General features: G+C 46.5%; 1 protein-coding gene across 2 annotated transcripts in view; it reads right to left on the reverse strand.

Annotated features, from left to right (window-relative positions):
- Positions 1–13,729, reverse strand: part of CNGA3 (cyclic nucleotide gated channel subunit alpha 3) — a 38,941-nt gene extending 25,212 nt beyond the window's left edge. Inside the window, exon 1 of one of the 2 annotated variants that reach the window (XM_070380001.1) lies at positions 13,381–13,729. The gene's annotated coding sequence lies outside the window, so the exon portion shown is untranslated. The remainder of the gene's footprint in view (positions 1–13,380) is intronic. The other variant, XM_005911228.2, reaches the window with a different exon arrangement.
- Positions 13,730–18,636: the final 4,907 nt, after the last annotated feature.

The following is an 18,636-nucleotide window of genomic DNA, read 5'->3' on the forward strand; positions in this document are numbered from 1 at the left end:
TACTCTAAGCCCAGCAGGGATGTGGTCAGATGTGTACAGGTTATTCTGGCTGCAATGGGGAGGATATATTCAGGGAACACGAGCAGCTAAGTGCTGCAGTATCTCAGGCAAGAGACAATCGTTGCCTGAACTAGTTTGTGGTAGTGAATCAAATATAATAAATTTAAAAACTAAATGGATGGGAGCATGGGGACATGGCAACTGATCAAGGATAAATGAGGGAGTCATGCTGCCATGACTGCGAGGGTGTGGGGTTGGTGGTGCTGCCCACTGAGGCAGGGACTGGGGAAGGAGGAGGGCTGAGGAAGAGAGTGATTCTGGTTTGAGATACCTGTGGAAACTGTGATGCCAACATATGAAACAAGAATCTCCCGTTAAAGAAATACATCTATAATTTGAAATCATCCATCCAGCGATTTTTTAACTGAGCCCTGACTGTACTCACTTATGTGCCAGGCAATACGCTAAGAGCTAGGGTTTTATTAGAAAACAATATGCAGCTTTGTCCTCAAGGAGCTTACAGTGGGATCTAGAGAAACTCTTAAAGAAGTCTGGGACTCTGTCGAAAACCTATCAAAATTACTCTTTGTACATTTCCAGGAAAATTGTTCCAAAGAAAAATGTGATTGCCTCCAGTCTGGACCCTTTCCCTGAACTGCCCTCTCCACCCTGGGCTCAAACCCTGACCTGATGCCACTGAATGGAGGCAGCACTTCTGGACCCTCGTAGACCTGCCCGCTGTGGAGAGCTCCTGCATGGCAGGCACAGAGTAGGTGCTTGTGTAACACTGTCTCCTTTAACCCCCCCAGCAGCCTCGCTTTTCCAATGAAGAAACTGAACAGGTGAGCAGTTTCCCTAATGTTATTGCTTGAGACCTGGGCCAAGATGAACAAAAATCTGATTCCAGAGCCTGATAGTGTAAAGTCTGTGGGTAGAAAAGAACTGGCACTGCTTTTTGGCCTAAGCAGTAGGGCCCCTGCCTGGGGTCCCATTCTTTAAAGGACCCACTCTGACCACTTTCCAACCACAGCCCATGACCAACGGGACATAGGCTGTGCTCTGGATGCCCTGGACCCCCAAATTCTCTGCCCAGCAGGCTGTGGACCGGCTCTCGAGACTGCTGGGGCCTCTTCCCAGGTCTGTCTTCCTGAGAAGTGTGTCAGTGTTCACGCCCTTAGACTTCCAGGTAGCTCAGGAGGAGCTGTTTGTGCGGGAGGGTTAAATGGAGCTTGGACGTGTGGGGAGAATGTCCACGTGCATGTGTGAAAGTCTCCCCTGTGACTTGGGATAAACCCAAAGGGAAAAGAAGGGGGCAAACCATGGATGGGAGACTGGAGATCAAATCTCCCCATGCTACCATGTTCTGAGGCCACTGTGACACGTGTGCAAACCCAGAAGTGCTAGACTGCAAGCCCTCCTTGGGCAACCCTTGACTGATAGAACCCAGAACCAAGGATAGATATTCCCCTCTTTTGTCCCCTCAGGAAGACAATTCAGACCTATATTCTACAGGGCTCTTTGGAGAAGCCCTGGAAGGATCTAACCAGCTTCCCATAGTGGTCATTAATTTGATAATCTACACTTGGGGTGGTTTCCCCTTTTTTCCTTGTTTTGTCTTCGAAGACTCTTCTTTTCCTTGGAACCACTTTCCCCAAAAAGCTGCCTGCCAGTATGCCCTTACCCAAAATTCTGTGGGTTCTTACGGTGAGAGGAGGGAATTACCTCAACTCAGAGAATGTTTTTCAGTTATTTAGACATGGTAAGTGGGCCCTTGACCCAGACCTCTCAAAGGTTAGAAGTAATCTTTTTTAATTCTGTGTTCTTTATCCAGGAGAACAAGGTTGGGTAGGGCAGGGCAAAATGTACATAATTAAAGGAAAATGTTAGTTAAAGATAAATCATAAGATCTTTTCCCCCAATTGTTTCATAAATGTCATAATGGTTGTCTTTTTACAATTACTTAAAAGCATAAGGATCCAAACAAGGTCTATATATTCTGATGGCTTGATGTGTCTCTTTGGTATTTTTAAATCTAAAGTTTCTATGCATTTCTCTTCTTTCTTTTTATGGAAAAAACCAAAACTGCTTGTGCTATTGAGTTTCCCACGGTGTGGATTTTTGCCAATTCCAATTTTACAATGTTTCCCGTAAATTGGTAGCTGTACTCAGGATGCAGTTAAATTTGGGTTCCATATTTTTTTTGCAAGAATATTCCTTTGGGTGATTTTAGCAGCCATTGGTGATCATTGATTCATTAGGAGTTGCATATTGGTGATATTCTACCATTCCATCTTCATAAGTTAGCTGAAATATTCTTAAAAAAAGAAAATTTGATACTATTTGGCTGCTCAATAGTACGACTCATACAGGAAAGGCAGGTACATGCATGCTAAGTCACTTCAGTCGTGTCCGACTCTTTGAGACTCTATGGACTGTATAGCCTGCCATGCTCCTCTGTCCATCGGATTCTGCAGGCAAGAACACCATCGTGGGTTGCCGTGCCCTCCTCCAGGGGATCTTCCTGACCCAGGGATCAAACCCGCATCTCTTATGTCTCCTGCATAGTCAGGCAGTTTACCACTAGAGCCACATGGGAAGCCCAGGAAAGGCAGAATAAACATTTAATTCAATCCAAGTAATTCCCCAACCACCCAAGTGCTTTCACATCTCTTGGTCCCACAAACTCTAGGAGAACTCACAGATGAGATCATGAAATTAAAATCAGTAATACTGAGGCTCTGTTGAGAATGGAAACCACCATCCAGCCAAAGTCCCCTGAGTGTGGGACACCTGAATATCCATTATTTGTACATCCACAGGAACCTTAAGAGGTAATAGTGAAGCTGATTTTGGAGGTGAGGAAATGCAGGTTAGGGCCTCTCTGACCCTGAAGTCCATGTTGTGGTTTGTTTTATTTTATCACACCCACTGCAGGAGAGTAGAAGTGCACAAATATAATTTTAATTTTCAAGCATGGGAAGAAGATACAGCCTACCAACTACTAGGGTGACCTTGAAGTGGATCCCAGGGGTGAGTGGTTTGTGGTCATCTCCCAAGTCCATGTGTGTTTTCCAGGGCTTGACTGGGGAATTTAGGACATACTGTTTCAGACAATTCCTTTTTTTTTTTTTTTTTAACAGCATCACTAAATCCAACGTGTTTTCTTCCCACTGACACACTTACTGATTCTTTCAGTGTCCTAAATATTGCACCTGGCCCCAAAGAGTATGAAGATGAAGAAAACAGGTCCCTGTCTTTGAAGACACAAAACTGCATAGGGAAACAGGCATGTAAACAGCAGTGGGAGGACAGAGAGGTGCTGAAATAGAGACAGAGGCATGATGGGAAGCAATGCAGATGGCAGGGGACTAATTCTGTCTTAGGGACCACTGAGGTCTGAGGAGACTTTTTATGTGAGGAGCAATCACCATAATTATTTAACATTATTCGACATCTACCACGTGTGAACCACTGTGCTTGTGCACCTTTAAGAATTTGATTGTCTTTTGTGCATAGCTCTAACTCCCTCCACTCTTCTCGGCTTGGGCATCTAAGTAGGCAGAAATCTAACACAACTTGCCCAGCTGTTCTTGTGTTTTTCTCACTCCTTTATTAACTCCAGAAGACTTAAAGGAGTTAATAAACTTTACTTAAAATATTTTATCCTCCAAAACACCCTTTATATACTCATGGTAGGTAATAAAAAATAGGTGGTATAAAGGGAGGAAGATCCAGGTGAGTAACTGCAGTGATAACAATGATAATTACAACAGTATATTTATTAGCCTTTACTCTTTGCCTGGTACTGTTCTTGATAACTTAAGTTGTATTAAACTCATTTGATCCTCCTAACACTTCTGTGAATGAGTCATGCTGAACATTTACATCCTATTTAAGAACGGAGGGGAATTTATGAGGGAGAGAGCAAGTACGCCACAAAGGAAGTCAAAACGTGTAAAGCTCTATTTTTTAAATTGAAATGTGCTTCTGAAAAAAAATCTTGGTCCCCACTTGTGATGACTAACTTCTCATACTAAAAAAATATTGTCCATGTCCTGTCCTCTTTTTTATTTTGGCTTAAACATGAAAACCAGTCCTGGTTCCATGTATGTCAACTGACACATTGTCATTTTCCAAAACCTGGACATAGCACGCCAACAGAGAGGTGTGAGGCCTCTGTGAATGATCACTGTCCTGGGTAATGACTCCTGTTCAATCAGGGTCTGGCAGGTCCGATCAGTGAGGCACTAAGCTTGGACACAAACCCACGCCAAGCAGATGGGAATCCCCATCAGAGGAGAGCCCTGCACTCGTGCTGGGCGCGCACACTTAGCCCAGGCTTCCATTTTCTCCAGCTAGGATGGACCATTTTTACCACTTGGGGTCTTTGATCTTCTCAGAAGTAACCTGCCTCTGGCCTTCAGCCATTTCAAGCCTCCACAACTCAACTTACCTAGCATCACTCTGGGCAAAAAGCACTCAGCTAATTCTCAGTAAGTGTGAGGTTGGGCAGGCTCATTTTGTCAAATTAAACTCCTAAGATAAGTTAGTAACTCCCACAAAGTCTGCACACCTTGGAACTTTTATCTAAAGTACACTTCTAATTGCCTTTCCCTGCTTTCCTATTTCATCTGAGAACTTCAGGGTAGAAGGGAAAATCTCTAACGCTGAGCCACTGAATCACTCAGACGTGTGAGCCAGCCACAGAACAAACACAGGGACCAGAGCAGACATTAGTACATGAACTCAATGATAAGGGTTTTGTGTTTTCAAGCAGCTTCCTGAGTAAAATATCTTTTGTTTGCAACAAATGACATTGGAAAGACAATATAGGTGGTCATGTGTACTGTACTAAGAGAAGGGAGAGCTGGAGTCTCTTCTCAGCTCAGCCTTCAATTTGGGCATGTGACCTAGCACTTTAGTTTCTTCATCTAATAATGGGACATAGACTATGGCACATAGATGAAGTCTTCCACAGAAACCCAATTAAAAAAACATTCACTTGTAGTGTTCTGTTTAAATGTTTGATAATTTTTATAAAGACAATCAGTGGGATATAACTTAATTTTGACCATAATATCCAAATAATAAAGTTAGGTATGGAACACATCATACCAACCAAAGCTATCTCTATTCATTTGGGGTTTTAAAATATTTAAATATACATTTTAAAAAACCCTTAAAATGCAGGTAGAATACCTTTGGGAACTCTGTGGAACAGAGGTACAAACCAAGACCCAGTAGATTATTAAAGGGCCTTCTGTTTCAGAATTTCCATAATGGGACAAAACTCTACAGTGCAAATATTGTACCTGATAGTCCTCTCCTATTTTCTATGAATGTGATCCTATATGAAGGAGATAAAAATATTCCAGAGTTTCAAAAACAGAAAGGGGAAGCAACTATATAATGCCAATATTCTCTGGACATGGCACAAGTATAAACAACTTAAATATCAGAACTTAATGTGAGAAGATGAAAATTATATTAATAGGCAAAGATTTTAATAACAAAATACTAGCAAACCAAACGGAGAAGGCAATGGCACCCCACTCCAGTACTCTTGCCTGGAAAATCCCATGGATGGAGGAGCCTGGTGGGCTGAGGTCCATGGGGTCGCTAGGAGTCGGACACGACTGAGCGACTTCACTTTCACTTTTCACTTTCATGCATTGGAGAAGGAAATGGCAACCCACTCCAGTGTTCTTGCCTGGAGAATCCCAGGGATGGGGGAGCCTGGCGGGTGGCCATCTATGGGGTCGCATAGAGTCAGACACGACTGAAGTGACTTAGCAGCAGCAGCAGCAGCAAACCAAATCTAATAATACATAAAAAGTATCCTATTCTATGGTCAAGTGATACTTATTCTAGGAATGCAAAGCTTATCATCCAAAATTAGTTAGCCTAGTATATTATATTGGGCTTCCTGGGTAGCTCAGCTGGTAAAGAATCCACCTGCAATGCAGGAGACCTGGGTTCAATTCCTGGGTCGGGAAGTTCCCCTGGAGAAGGGATAGGCTACCCACTCCAGTATGCTTGCCTAGAGAATCCCCATGCACAGAGGAGCCTGGTAGGCTATAGTCCATGGGGTCACAAAGGGTTGGCTGCAACTAAGCACAACAACGCACAGTACACCGTATTAATAGGTTAAAGGGTAAAAACATGTTCATCTCAATGGGCACAAGAAAAGCATTTGACAAAATCCAACATATTTTCATGTTAAAACTGTCAATAAACTAGGACTAGAAGGAAATGTCCTCAATCTGATTAAGGGCATATACGATCAACTCATTTTCAACGATGGTCCCAAGATAACTCAATGAGGGAAAGAATAAATGGTATTTTCATCAAATGTTGCTGGTATGTAAAAGAATACATACCATTCATAAAAATTAACTCAAAATAGGTCATAGACTTAAATATAAGAGCTAAAACTATAAAGTTTCTAGAGGAAGACAGGAATTTGGGTTAGACAGTGGTTCCTTAGATATGACATCAGAAGTATAATGGACTAAAAAAAAAAGATTGGGCTTCATAAAAAATAAATAAAACCTTTGTGCATCAAAGGACACCATCAAGAAGTAAAAAGGCAACCCACAGAATGGAAAAAATAATTTAAAATTATATATTGTAAGGGCCTTGTACCCAAAATATGTAAAGAACTATTATTACAACTCAATATTAAAAAGACAAGTAACCCAATTAAATAATGGGCAAAGGACTTGAATACATATTTCACTAAGGAGATACACAAATGTCCAACAAGCACATGAAGAAATGCTTAATATAGTTATTTATAGAGAAATGTAAGTCAAAATCATGATGAGGTATCACTCCACACTGCCTAAAAGGGCTATCATTAAGAAATAAACAGACAATAGCAAGTGTTGGTAAGGATGTGGAGAAGCTGGAGTCTTCACATGCTGCTGGTAGGAATGCTATAAATGGTGTAGCCTCTTTGGAAACTGGGCAATTCCTCAAGATGCTGAAAATAGTCATCATAAGACCTGGAATTCTGCTCACAGGCAGATACCTAACAAAAATATATGTCCGCACAACTTGTATTTCAATGTTCACAGTAGCATTATTCATAACAGTCCCCAAATGGAAACAACCTAAATGTCCATCACCTGATAACTAGATAAACAAAATAAGGTGTATCTACATAATGTTATTCAGGTGGAATTTGCTACAACATGGATGAACCTTGAAAACATTATGCTAAGTAAGCAAGCCAGACACAAAATGCCACATATCGTATAATTCAATTTGTATGAAATGTCCAGAATAGGCAAATCCATAGAGATAGAAAATAGATTAGTGGCTGCCAGGGACAAGGATGGGAGGGGAGTTAGAAAAGAAAATGTCTGATAATGGGTGCAGGATTTCCTTTTGGAGTGTTGAAAGTGTTAAACTGTAACCCTCAGAGGGTGCCATTCTCCCGCTTCTGAACTCTATGCGTTTCTATAACCCAAGCAAAGGGCAGCTTGCACATACCAGCTGTAGATTTTCAATTCCTGACTAAGAAAAAAAGCTAACATTGTTCCCCAAACAGGAAGAGATTCAGGGTAAATGAGAAGGCTCTGAAATTGTAGCAATGTTGTTAGTTTTGTTAGTCAACCACCAAACAGAGGCTTGCCACATGCCTGCAAAGTGTCTTGGTCTTCTGCAAGAGATGGTTCAAAGTTCATGGGACTCTGGTTTCCTGAGCTTTAAGTGCACTCAGTTTCTAAATGATTACTTTGCAATAAGATTCAGCTGCTCAGGCTGAGATTCCAAGAGGATGAAACTACTTTCTAGATGTTGCTAGAGCCGGTGAACCCAGATCTCTGGAGCCAGCCTTATAGATGCTCTCTGCAGAATTATGTCTTCTCCTCCCAAAACACACACACAGTCATCAAGGCCGGGCAAAGGACCTCCCTTCTTTCCCCAAGGACCCATTTCCAAGATTAGCTGCAGGCACAGGAAGTAAAGTGTGTTATTTCCCCTTAATTAACTTTTTGGATATGATTATAAAAGTAGTACACTGTCATTATAGTAAATTATAAAATGGTCGTATCCAACTTTGAGCATTTGCCATACCAGGCACTGTGCTGAGAAATTCACTCCAATTGCTTCATTTCTTCTCCAACAACCCAATGAGGCACATAGTGTTGCTACCAGTTTGCACATGAAGAACCTTGGGCTCAGAATGGCTAACAACAGTTATTGTTAACCATGGTCATTCAAAGTCACCTAGAGGCAGCACTGGGGAACAAAAGTCTGTTTGGGTTTAACCCCTACACTAGATTATTCTAATACAAGATGGGGTGTGTGAAATTCCTCATAGAACAACAAAAGAGGGACTCCTCTGGTGGTCCAATAGTTGAGATGCCATGCTTCCAAATCCCTGGTAGGGGAACTAGGATCTGCATGCCGAAGCCAAAGTAAATAAATAAAACAGGACAAAAGAAGCGCTTTGGGGATGAGGGCCATGTGAGAGAGGATGCAGCATATCCAGGGAAGAGTTGATACAAAACTGTCCTGAATGGCACCCTCCCACTGGAGCCTGCTAATCACCCAGCTAAGACTCGCATAAGCTTCCAGACCTCCCTCTCCCTCACTTCCCTAGATCTACTGTCACCAAGTCCTCTAGGTTATCTGTCCCCTCTGTTGCCTTCCATTCTTCCATTCAGTAATTCAGAAATGGATTGAGCCCTAACCATGTGCCAGAACCGAACCAGGCAGTAGGGGAGTGACAGTGAACAATCCAGAAGCAGCTCCTGGCCTCTTGAGTTCTGCTCCCACCTTTGTCCAGGCTCTTGTCCCTCTCTCCAGGACTGTCGAAACAAATCCACCCATGCCCCTTGCTGTGGAAGGGCAGAGTCCTAACCACTGGACCACTAGGGAATTCCCACACAGTAGTTCTAAACATGTCAATCAGAAACTTTTAGAGGTGGCCTATTTTCTCCAGCATGTAGCTTTAGCCTGACATTAAATCATGTAATCTGGATCATATTACCTTAAAAGTGATGCTCCATTTAAACCAAATCACTCACCCTTTCCTTAAGGGTGGCATGAGTTTTCTCATCCCACTTACTGGCATAGAATGCTCACCAAAGCCTACTCTGCACTGGCTTTTACTTCTCAGTCCCCCTTCCAGAGCAGCTGAGGACGGAGTGGCAGGCTCTGGCCAGCAGAGTCCCCCATTGATGGAACCCCCCACCACCCCCGGGGCCCCCGCCCCAAGCCTTGGAACCGCAGACATCGCATAGGCAATACACTAAGCTGCTGAGACCTTCTGAATCTATTACTGAATGCAGCAAGTTTGTGTGCCAGAAACACAGGAGGCCAAGTAATATCAAAACCAAAATGTTGCAGTTTGGAGCAGAGAAAGGTTTATTGCAGGGCCCTAAAAGCTTTCAGAAGGCCTTTTTCTAGGAAAGGTGATGGACGGGCGTGGTGAGTTGTTGCAAACTTCTTGGGGTCACATCCTTTGTTCTAGAGGTCAGGTCATGGTCTGGTCACAAGGTTCCTGTAAACCTCCACCAAATCCACCAAACAAACGGAGTAAAGCACAGAGTAGTAAAGCACAGACTGGCGTACTGCAGTCCATGGAGTCACAAATAGTCTGACACGACTTAGCGACTGAACAACAAATGTTATTCTCTGTTCTGAAAAGGAAGGGCAAGGTCCCAAGACTCAGCTCTCCCTCTGATGCCCGGCCCTGGCGAAGGCGGGGTGGGGTGTGGGGGTGGGGTGTGTGTCTCTGCTGGTGCCTTCATCCTGCCCAGGAGTGTTCCTCCAGCACCCAGTCTTGGTCCTCCTGCCAGCACCCTCAGGACCAGGTCCCCAGACCCTGCTCAGCCATCATCACTGGGTGACCAGAACCCAGCCAGCCCTCAGGCTTGTCATTTAACCTGGAGAGAACCATTTGTACAGGAACAGAAATACCCATTCTAGCAAATACTCATCAGGACAATTCCCAGTTCCTGACAACTGCCCTTGGTTGAGAAGAGCCCCACCCACAGAGGCGGACCTGAAGTAACCATGTGCAAGGTCCTTGCAACTTAACCCTCACCTCCAGCCACTTACTAGGAATGGACTACTGATCTATGCTGTTCCCAGTTTTGAAACTTGAAGGGAGAGACTGAAGCTGGCTGAAGCTGGTACCTGAATGGCAGTGTCCACATACTCCAGTTGCTGAGGCCTCCACAGACTCGGGCCTGTGAAGACCACCTCCGCCATTAGAAAGGGGAGAGGTTCCCAGGGCAGCTGGGCCGGGGGCTCTGGAGCCACCGAGGATGCAGCCCTCAGCCTGTCCTGGGACCCCCAGCTCACCCACTGGCCCCCAGGCTAGAGGACCTGGAGGGTCCTGGGGAGAAGGCTGCCATCCACCTCCCACAGCACCCTCCGCCATGACGACCACTGTGAGGGCGACCGTTGGGAAGTGAGCAGGACCTCTAACGGACACGCTCTGGGCCTTACGCTCAGGATCTCGCGAGAATTGTCGCGAGCTAACGGCTGCGAGCCGCCCCACCCATCTTATTAACAGAAGTCTCTGTGCTACCGCAGGGCTAGCCAGTGCAGAGGAAATTCATGTCTTTGCTCCTGCTAGTCCCTCTGCCTAGAGAGACCTTTCCCCTCTGGCTCCTCAGGTGAAATTCCTTCGTTTCAACTCCAATATGTCCTCCCCTGGGTGAGGGTGGCGGGGGTCTGTCATCCCCACCTCTGTACTCGCCGGGCTCTATCACCTCTGTTTCAGTCCAGAGAGGCGGCCGTCTCTGCACCGGGACGTCCGGAGACCAGGGGCTGTGTTTGGCTAGTTAATTCTGTCTCCCACAGGGCTTAGTCTTGCGATTTGTACTCAGGAGTAGTCAGTGAGCAGCAGACATGAGTTAAGTCAGAGCGAAAACCATTTTCCCCCAGCCTCATTGTAACAACTGGAGGATGGAAATGGAAACTTGACCCTTCCCAACCTGGAGGCCACAGGGATTAGAGAGGATTTCAGGTGAACAGGCGACTAGGTGGTGTGTGTCGGGGCGGGGCGGGGGGGGGGGGGGTGGGTGGGGAGCGCCGGTAGTACCTGAGCATTGCCATCCCTCTTTCACAACTGCAGGAACCCCTCAGCCTGTGCAGGATCTGGGGGAGCTACTACTCAAGAACTTCTGCCGCTTCCAACTGTTTACCTCCTGGGTACCACGGCGATGGGAAATTGGTCGTCATGGCAACCTCATTATTGACAAGACGCTGCAACCGCGGGCAGATAGTGAATGAGGACAGGAAACGCATTAAGCACGGGAGCATCAAAGTCAAGAGGCACAAGCAGTCCTGGCCAAAGTCCCTGCTAAAGTGACTGAGATTTTGCAGAACTAGTCACCCAAAGGGCATCCAGTGACCCTCTCCTGGCATCCAGCGCCCATCGAGGCCCCCATTTATGACGGAACAGAGGCGCCACATCCTCTAATTCTCCCACTGCTGCTGCTGCTAAGTCGCTTCAGTCGTGTCCGACTCTGTGCGACCCCATAGACGGAAGCCCACCAGGCTCCCCCGTCCCTGGGATTCTCCAGGCAAGAACACTGGAGTAGGTTGCCATTTCCTTCTCCAATGCATGAAAGTGAAAAGTGAAAGTGAAGTCGCTCAGTCGTGTCCGACTCTTAGCGACCCCATGGACTGCAGCCTACCAGACTTCTCTGTCCATGGGATTTTCCAGGCAAGAGTACTGGAGTGGGGTGCCATCGCCTTCTCCGAATTCTCCCACTCGTTTAGTGAAATACTAACGCACTTCCCTGACCCAGCAGACTTTTCAAGAATCCGAAATTTGGGCGGACAAGCTTAGAGCTAGTGGCTGTGATGGCGGTCTCCTCCCTTCTCCCGGCCTGACTTTCTAGCGCCCCATCCAGTGATTTCTCACCCAATTATGTCGCCCCATGCCTAGACAACGATATCAGTTGCGAATTTTTATGAATGAAAGTATGTGTGCGCGCGTGGGTGTGCAGCTTGATAGGCTGGAGGACACGTCCAGAGAGACTGAACTGTCCCGGAGAGAGCCTGAATCTAGGTCTGGAGCTACTGTCCCAGGGTTGGAGGTACCAGGGAAGGTGCTGACCCCAGCTTTGCCCCTCTGTAAGATTTGGGGAGGAGCTCCCACTATCACGCTGTCGGGTTTCCAGATGAGGAGTTGTGCAAGTGGAACCCCTCGCAGGGAGCCCTGAGCGAGCGAACTGCCTGTCCCGGGCACCGGGTCCACCGCCGCGGAGACCACAGACCCGGGCTCGGGGTTTTCTTTGCTGCTGCTCCCGTCATCCTCGGCCACATCCCGCGTCTAACTAGGGATACCCACTTCAGAATGACAACGTTTAAAGTCTCAGCAACAGCATAAAATAAGGCAGCTGTGAATTGGAGGATTCCACGGAGAGGAGAATAAATTGGCCCTTCCTCCAGTCATCCAGCCCTTGCCCGGGAAGGCTGGAGCGCAAGGGGTTGCTGGCCGCGCCTCTCAAGGATTGGGAGTGGGGGCGGCGGCTGAGCTGGGGAGAAAAGCCTGAGGATGAGGACAGAGAGCCCGTGTGATTATCCGCTTAGGGGATTGCTAAGAATCAGAGGGCCCCCCACCCTGCCCCTTCTTGCTCCTAAACGCTAAGCCCCTAAGGCAGGAGCAGCCAAGATCTCGGATTATGATTTTATCATTAAAAAAACAAAAGTGACTGTTCACTCCCCCAGAGAATTTTAATTCTTTGCCTCTTCCTCAGCCCACCTGTCTCCGGATCCTCAAGGCTGAGTAGGATCCAGTGGAGGCAGACACCCGACCCCCGTCCGCGTTCTCCTTGGCTCCTGCTCCCTCCAAGTCGTGGTCACTACTTCCTCAGGAGCCGCGCACACTCGGGGAGACTGCGCGGGACCCCAATCTGGAGCCCGGGGAAAGAGGCGGCCACGAGCCTCTTCTAGGAAGGGCGGCCGTGAAGACGGGGCGTCCGGGTACCCGGGATCTTGGGGAGGTGTCTTGGGGGTGGTGCCAGGTGCATCCTTTTGCTGAAGGAGCCCAGCTTCTTCTGCCTCCAGCCTCGACGGCTCAGCCTGACTTGGCCCAGCGCGGCGGCTGCGGGACGTGAGTAGAAGGGGGTGCGATAGATTTAGAAAGCAGGGACGGCCTCTAGTCCTTTGATTGCTGCTGAAGGGATGTGTGTGCCGGGGTGGGAGCAGAGCTGGCCCTTGCTTCTGCCCCTTTCTCCCCTGTTTCAGCACCGGGGGCTGCGGACAGCGCCGCGCCCACCAGAGGGCCCCGCGACCCTAGTTCCTTGAGCGCACATCTTTAATCCACTTTCATACTGGAGTCTGCGTCCCCCGCGCACCTCCCAGCGCCCCAAGAACCATCAGCTCAAGAGCCCCTAAATTCCTTACCCCACCAAAGTTTAAGCTCTCCGCAGCGCGCCTGTGCCTGGCGGAGCGTCTCCTCTTCGCTCTGGACAGCAGCGCCCGCCTTGCTCGCTCCCACACGCTCCAGCCCCAGGACCCTCCTCTGCTGGCAGCGGAAGGAGTCGGTTGCCTCTCTCTCTCTCTGCGAAAGTCAGGTGAGGCTCTGGAGCCTCAAAGGCGGTCCCGGAAGAGGCCGAAGCCGCTCGAAGCCGTACCCTCTGAGGCAAGAGGGGCGAGTCAGGAACAAGCAAGCAGTAAAGTCCGTCTGTCAAATCTGGACTCGCTCCTAACCGCGAACAGCCTCCTTGGACTCCTTCCTGGGATTTTGTTTTAAAACTGGTAGTGTAATTCACACCGCATGAGGACACAGCAGAGATCTGGGAGTTTGAAGTTTAAAGGTGGGAATATATATCCTCTTAAACTCGTTTACAATCTTAGGCGTGAGAGTTTGAGAAACAAATGTCTCTTGGGGATATGGTGTATTCTCCTTGCAGAGTTTTGGTTTCCTTCTATCACACCAGACAACACAGATTCCCTGAACCAAAACTTTAAACCTACCAATCCAGCTGGTATTCATTGCCCACTATGGAGGCCAAAGGTGCTTAAACTCTTTTTGAAGAAAAAAACCTTTTAGCAAAGCCTCCATATTTCTGCAAACTCACTTTTGCCACAGAAGGTATATATCTGACACACACATATCAAGGATGAAGACCTAATCTCACCTCCTGTTCACTCTCCGGTTCTGGATGAACAGGTCCCAGGAGGAGTCCAGCTTTCTTGTCTGGGACAAGAAGCCTCTGGGTTCCAGGTTCCCATAAATTAACACCCTTACAGGAAGAAACTCTGAAGGAGCAGATCCCCCTCAGGACCCTGAAAACCAGAGGCTTCTCTGAGGACTTGAAGTACATGGCATTTCCTGAACATACCTATCAAACTGTCTATTCATGGAGCAAACTGTCTTCAGAGGGCAAGCTTTCAAGTTCCTGCAGATTTGAAGGGAGAGATGAAGTGTATCCCATTCACTGGAGAAATAACGAATTAGACATATGTACACACATTTATCTACAGAAAGGACACAAAGCCTAGGAAAAAAAACTTCCTTGAAAAGTCAGGCTAAATTGTTCAGATTCAAAGGATTCTGGTTATAGGAAAACAAATGAATGGAAATGGTGAATCAATAAAGTTGAAGCCACAGAAGATGGAGAAGAAGAGAGTTTTTGTTTGGTCATTTGGGCTCTTGGAAGAAACTTGAACTTACCACAAGAGAAAAAAACAATTCATGAGACCATGGTCTCCTTAGCCCACAGAGTCTCCAACATACATCATTTACCCTGGGCAATTTTTTTAAAATAGTCCTTATTATTGAGAAATGCTGCATTTCTTCTAATCCCTGTGATTTATACAAGTAAGAGCTGTTTCCTGTTGGCTTGTCCTCAGGGAAGACAGGAAGCAGGTGGTTATCCTCTGTGGCCCAGAAATATTTTAGAGCTTTTAAAGAATCTTGAATGCTGATTTTGGAGAAAGTAGTAGTAGTAGCTATCAAATAGGAGACAATTTTTGAGGCATAATATTAAAAATCCATTTGAACTTTGTTTTTGAAATGTAGACCATTTCTAAGATCTGAAGGGGAAAACAAGATCTTACAAAATTGATCATAAGCTGGAGAAGTGCACTGAATCTGATGAAATAAAGTAGACCATCTACTATAGGACTGAGCACATAATTGGGCTATAGGGCATTATGTGGGTGTCGATAATTATTACTGAAGAACCTTTGGCACCTGAAAGATGGAAACAGATGAACTGAGACTGGGAATGAGCAGAAGGAGCCCACAGAAGATGTCTCTGTGAATTTGCCTGGAAAGACATCTAGGAGCAAGATCTTTGACTGCCAGTTTAGAGGGTCCAGATTTGGCCAAAGACACACTGAGTGCGGTGGCATCTGGGGATCTGTCCTATTGCTGAAGCTTCATCTGAGGTACAAGATGGTGTGTATGGATGGCATCTTTGTCAAGAGGCAGGACACAGTCAGCACCAGGCAATTCCCGATGAGCCAGCGGGATGTCCTCACAGGTCCATGGGATCCAGAGACTCAGCATAGGGATCGTCAGAAACCCAAAGCCTTGTGCCAGAAGAGGAAGACCACAGTGTGAAGGACATGATGGAGGACACTACTTCCTTATTCTGATGGGGCAGGTGAGATTGGGAGGAGGGAAGACTGGGTGGATCCTGTGTTGTTTCAGTCTCATTCAGGGCTCACTAAAGCAATGAGAAGGGGTCTGTGGGGGAAAGGGTCGCACTCGGCCATCCAGAGCTGAGGAAGGCTGGCCCCAGGGAAGCTAGGAGACCAGTTCTGTTCACCTGTGATTTCAGTGCCAGAGAAATGAAAGGATAAATACTAGCCATACCCAGAAGGGTTGAGTTAGAACAGGAGCCTGGATAAGTGTGGCTTAGGGGACTCCCCGGTGATTTGGAAAAACCCAGATGCTGGGAAAGATTGAGGGCAGGAAGAGAAGGGGGTGACAGAGGATGAGATGGTTGGATGGTATCACTGACTCAATGGACATGAGTTTAAGCAAACTCCAGGAGATAGTGAAGGACAGGGAGGCCTGGTGTGCTGCAGTCCAAGGGGTAGCAAAGAGCCTCAGACACAACTAAGCAACTGAAAACAGTGATATTTAGTTTTATTTTAAAATTTAGAAATGGTGTGATTACAGTCTATATAGTCTTCTGGGATTTTTTTCCCAACCAATAATTAAGATTCAGTGATGTTGTTGCTTGTAGCCATAGGTCTTTTAGTTTTACTCTGTATATATACAATTTGTTATTTATTCTGTGTGCGTATGATGTACTTTCATTTTAAAAAACTAGGAAGCGGAGCAATATTTTTGCTATCCTAATTACGTAAAATCTGCCCAGTCCAAACACTTCAGACATCCTGCTACTAAGTCACTTCAGTTGTGTCCGACTCTGTGTGACCCCATAGACGGCAGCTCACCAGGCTCCCCCATCCCTGGAATTCTCCAGGCAAGAACACTGGAGTGGGTTGCCATTTCCTTCTCCAATGCATGAAAGTGAAAAGTGAAAGGGAAGTCGCTCAGTCGTGTCCGACTCTTTGCGACCCCATGGACTGCAGCCTACCAGGCTCCTCCGTCCATGGGATTTTCCAGGCAGGAGTACTGGAGTGGGGTGCCATTGCCTTCTCTGCAGACATCCTGGGAACCTGATAATTACAGGCTGGTGTTGAAAGGCACATAATTTGTGCCCAAAGGTGGGCAACAAGGCAGCTGCTTCTGCTGGGGGCCATATGGTGTCCCTTATGTTAAAGAACACACAATCTGATAAGCAGATAAGCCACACTAGCAGATGAGAAGTAGAAATGCACACAGATAAGTCCACTTATCAGTAAGGGGAAGGTGTCGGCCAGCCCTGGCAGATGGCCTAGATCCTTGGTGAATGATAAAGGCAATTTGTAGGAGTGGCTTTTGGGAAATAAAATACTTATGCAGAGGCAGACAGGGTTCACAGGAGAGGCAATCATGCATCAGTTTCCCCAGCAAAAATGCTCCTAGTCAGTGTAAAATCATCTGGGGGAAAAATGCCTGAGGTAGGGAGAGGCAATTGTGTTTAGTTTTTAAGGCCCACTTTGCCTGCTTCCTTCTCAGACCATGAAGAAGACAACCTCTGTTTCCCTCACCTACCTGGCAGTTGGAAGAATAGAAGGAAAATAAATTAATGAAATATGGAGTTATGAATTCTATCCAAATGTCATTAAGAGCCCAAGGAGGTCCATGGTACTGTGGATCTAAGCTACTTTGTCCTGGGAGCCGCCCCCTTCAGGTCAGCCTTGCAGGCAGTGGAAAGGTAGGAGCTGCTGAAAAGGCCTATGTGGGTGGGAGCCTTCTCACTCTGTACAAATCTCCTGTGTCTGACCACCAATGCCTGCAATTCCACTCTCAGAATTTCATCCTTTTATTTTCAAACTTTGGTTCTTTTTAAAATGCCAGTAACTCCAGGTGCTAGAATGTGGTGGATAAAGAATCAAATAAAAAGTTCTGATAAGATTGAGGAGAGCATTTGATAATGCTGGAAACCAGTGAGGGTGGCATGGTGTGGATATCATGGCGTGGGGGAGGGGGTGCTATCAGAGGGGGCCAGGGCCGGATGACAGACACTCAATACTGAGGGCAAACTTGGCCCCCATTACAGCCACGCTTGGTCCTGGCCTCGGAAAATCACTTGAGTGTTCCTCTAAGACTAAAACCTTCCTTTTCCACCCAAATGGAAGGACAATTACCTTTGCAATTGTAAAAGCTGACAAATGTGTACGGAATGCAAGGCTGCTTGAGTGGATTGCAGCATGAATGCCATCACAGGCGCTCATTAATAGATGTGAGTCACCCTGGGGCTCAGTACTGCTCAGGACCACATTCTCATCAGGGCCTGGGGGAAACACATGGAAGTGTCCTGTACATTTCAGTATAGATGGAGTGTATGGCTAACATGCTTTCAGGAAATATGGCAAATAAGGGGTTTAAATCCAGATCCAAAAAATGCTTGAGAGCTTTCAGTGATGGGCTGAAAATACAGACCAAGAAAAAAAAAGTAACAGGAACAAGGATAATGTTCTGCATCAGGGTCCTAAAAAATCAGCTGTCCCAGTACAGAAGAGGAGACATGGCTTAGCAGACCTCATTTAATATGATGCGAAGCCTCAAGATGATGTATTTCTACAGAATTAGCAAAAGTTAAGGAGAATGCTGACTTAATAGAGTTCAATTCAGTTCAGTTGCTCAGTTGTGTCCGATTCTTTGCGACCCCATGAATTGCAGCATGCCAGAACAGCCTCCCTGTCCATCACCAACTCCCAGAGCCCACCCAAACTCATGTGCATTGAGTTGGTGATGCCATCCAGCCATCTCATCCTCTGCTGTCCCCTTCTCCTCCTGCCACCAATCCCTCCCAGCATCAGGGTCTTTTCCAATGAGTCAACTCTTCTCATGAGGTGGCCAAAGTATTGGAGTTTCAGCTTCAGCATCAGTCCTTCCAATGAACACCCAGGACTGATCTTCTTTAGGATGGACTTGTTGGATCTCCTTGCAGTCCAAGGGACTCTCAAGAGTCTTCTACAACACCACAGTTCAAAAGCATCAATTCTTCAGCACTCAGCTTTCTTCACAGTCCAACTCTCATATCCATACATGACCACTGGAAAAACCATAGCCTTGACTAGACAGATCTT

Source organism: Bos mutus, chromosome 11 (genome assembly GCF_027580195.1).
Source record: "Bos mutus isolate GX-2022 chromosome 11, NWIPB_WYAK_1.1, whole genome shotgun sequence".
Taxonomy (NCBI): domain Eukaryota; kingdom Metazoa; phylum Chordata; class Mammalia; order Artiodactyla; family Bovidae; genus Bos; species Bos mutus.